Source organism: Macaca thibetana, chromosome 2, assembly GCF_024542745.1.
Source record: "Macaca thibetana thibetana isolate TM-01 chromosome 2, ASM2454274v1, whole genome shotgun sequence".
Lineage (NCBI taxonomy): Eukaryota > Metazoa > Chordata > Mammalia > Primates > Cercopithecidae > Macaca > Macaca thibetana.
Window position 1 is genome coordinate 95,326,676 of NC_065579.1, and position 3,316 is coordinate 95,329,991.

A 3,316-nucleotide genomic window follows, 5' to 3' on the forward strand; every position below is an offset into this window, starting at 1 on the left:
GATACTATAATTAAACGTGCAAAGATATAGGGACTGTGTCTTCTGATCCTTTTTGTGTCCCTGGTGCCAAACTCAGTACCCGTTCTGTTGTAGGTGCTCAAAAATTGTTCCTTAAACTTAAGCCCTTATTATTCCCCATATAAAACTTGGCAAAATAGAGATCAAGTCACAGAAAGGGTCCATGTGAAGTGCACACACATGCTACAGAGCATCTCTGCTTGCAAATTAAGATGAACACAGATGCTGGAAAATAGCTTCAGAATTCTTAAAGGCAGTGGCCATTCTTGGCTGAAACTAGGACTCTTTTGAGAGTTACAGCCCTAAAACGTGTAGCCCTTTCTTTCAGGGGCATTGAATTGTCTCTGGTGGCTGAACACATTTTACAGTCTGATCAGAGTGGATTTTGTGTGCTAAAAACAAGGATGTATTACAACTTTCATGAATGAACACAGCCTGCAGTCCTCCAGAAACCCCCAATGTTCAGTCTCTTCCTAGAGCTGAGGGAGTAGCTGCTCAGAACTGACTCAGAGGTGGGCCTGAGTGATTGTGTTTTAAGGTGGTAACAGATGACAGCCTGTTCCAGAAAAAAATGTCATGAGCCTTCACATTAGTAAGGACGTTTAGGGTTGCAAGGACAATAGTGTTTCGTCTATCCAGCACGCTCTGCCCTTCCTTTAGGAAATTATATCTTTCCTACTCCAAACATATGATTGGAGGGAGGGAAGAGCTGGCAATCACAGCTCCCTTGGTTACAGCATCAGTGGTCCCAAGAGGTAAGTAGTCTTACTATCCCCATTTTATGAGGGAATAACCTGAGGTTCAGCAAGATGAAGTTTCTGCCCAAATTCACTAAGCTAGAAAGTAATAGGGCCAGTGGCCAAACCCGGTTCTTTGTGATTCCAAGGTTCCTGCACTTCATTGGAAATGATAGGAAACAGGGCAGCAATAGGGCAGAGGGTATACGGACAGGAACTGGAAGCTGACATCAAGGCAACATGGTGCTAGTAAGCTCAGGCCCCAGAGCTCAGGCCAGAGTCAAGGTAAAGGATCTGAGCATGTCCATACTGAAACTAGATTTAGTAACCAGCTAAAGAACAGGATTCAGAAATCCAAGTGGACTTTCAATGGTTAAAATTTCTCATAAAGACACTACCCTGGGGTCGGAGGTTAAGGTGTTATCTATAAAGGCAAAGAGCAGTTCCAGCAAGGTCGGGAACATTTGGAGAGAGATGGGAATGCATTCTCCTTTCCCAAGAAACCAGGAGTCAGAGCATGTCCCAAGTCTGCAGAGACTTGCTTTGCATCTGGGAGGTGACTGGGGGCAACCCACAGGGCCCCATTTAAAGAGAATCTTCACATGCCAATTCTAACAGGCTCACCCTGGAAGTACTACCAATTTAAAGTCACCCTTGACCTATAATTTGAATAGCTTCAGAGAGCAGCCAAACCAGGGGGTATTGCCAAGCCTATCAGTGATGACCCTGTATCAACATAGAATCTCAAGGGGCAGAAGGCAGAGTGGGGCCTCTCAGAGGCAGGGCCCTGTATTGGTCAGGAATCATCCAATTGTAAGTGACAGACTCAATTCAAGCTAGCTTCGGCAAAAGAGGCAAATTTTACCATACAAGAACCACATCACAGGCAGGCAAGGTCACCTAGAACGAGGGACTCAACAGCAGCTCATTATCCCTTCTCTTCTCATGTCCTTGCTTTCTGCTAAGAGGCCTCATTTCCTTTCTTGAAGCTGAAATCATGTTTCCCAGAAGCTCTGGACACATATTCTCTCAACTTCGTCATCCGGGAAAGAAAGCTCCAATTAGATATATCTCAGAGAAGGCCCTGATTTGCCCATTTCAAGACCAGTCACTGTTGCCAGGGAGGGAGGCACTATGATTGGTCCCATCAGGTCAAGGATGTGGGGCATCAGGAATGGTAGCCTTTACTGGAACTTCATAGAGCTGTAGGTGTCAGGTGGAGGGCGGGCAGTTCCCCAAAGAGAATGGGAGGATAGCAAGGACATGACTCCACAGGAACTGCTGAGACCTGGTCAGCTACACCAGTAGTATCTACTTTAGCTCCAGGACATTTTGCCCTCCTCAGTCCAACCCCATTCCTCCCTGGTGAGAACAAAGGGAGGGCAGGGAGTCCTCAGCCTATTCATTGCAAGAAATAAAGCAGTTAGAGAGTCTGGGCTCTTTCCTAGGTGAATGGGAAAAGGGAGATGGTCTTTGCTATGGAGAAAAGGAACAGAAACAAGACTAATACTTAGTGTTTATTGGGCTCTCATCCTGAAACTCTACATGGAGCAGCTCTAATCCACACAGCAATGTCAATAGTAGTGTCCCATCTTGCAGAGGAGGAAAAAGAGGTTGAGTTCACAAAAGTCATTGCCATGGATCACACAGGGAATAAATGGGGAAAGCTGGTGAATTGAGCCTGCGTTTTCACATTGGTGGCACTTCACAGGTGAGGGTACTTCTTCCAGCCTACAGAGTCTCTCTCCAATAACATTTGCACACTGGCCTGAAGTAAGGTACATGCCCTGAGGGTGAACGTCTTATTTGGCATTTTTCAGGCTTCTCCTCCTACCCACCTGTAGATAACTGTGTAGACTGCCATAGTCTGTCTGACACCCAAACCCATCAGGAGAAATGACCTGAGCCATTGACTAATGAAATCTTCCATCATGACTTTTGGTATAGAGGTGGCAAAACACTTTACAAATCATTGTAACAGGATGTTGACCAGGCCCTACATGAAGATGAAGTAGTGCCAATAATCCCCACATTCTAAAAAGATGACAGGGCTTATTAAGAGGCAGCAGAAATGATCACTCTATAATCGATCACCAGCCCTACCCCTGGACAATACTTAAAGGAAAGCACTGGGAGAAAAAAGGAAGTGGAAATCAGTGGAGAGAGCTACGTGGCTTTATGAGGAGTACAGGGTCTCTGGAGAAAATAAATCTCTTGCCTCCCCACAAAGGATGGAAAGAGAGGGGTGCTTTCTTCTCTTCACTCCAATGGGGAACAGGGTCAGGAAAGTAACATGTAAAGATTGGGGATGTCAACAAGAAGACTTCATCGGTCTCCTAGGTTCTCTAATGCTGGCAACAGGTGGAGAGAAACATGTTCAGAGAATGCTTGGGAGAATGTGTAAATGTCTCCTGAAGGTGAGGAGCACATGTGAACAGCCTCATCTTGCCTGGGGTAGGAAGCTTAGAAGAGACTCAGATGAAGAGTGCCTAGTGAAAAGAAGAAGGGGCACCTCCACCCCAGAAGAAGGAGTGTGAAGGTTAGGAGAGGGAGCAGGAACC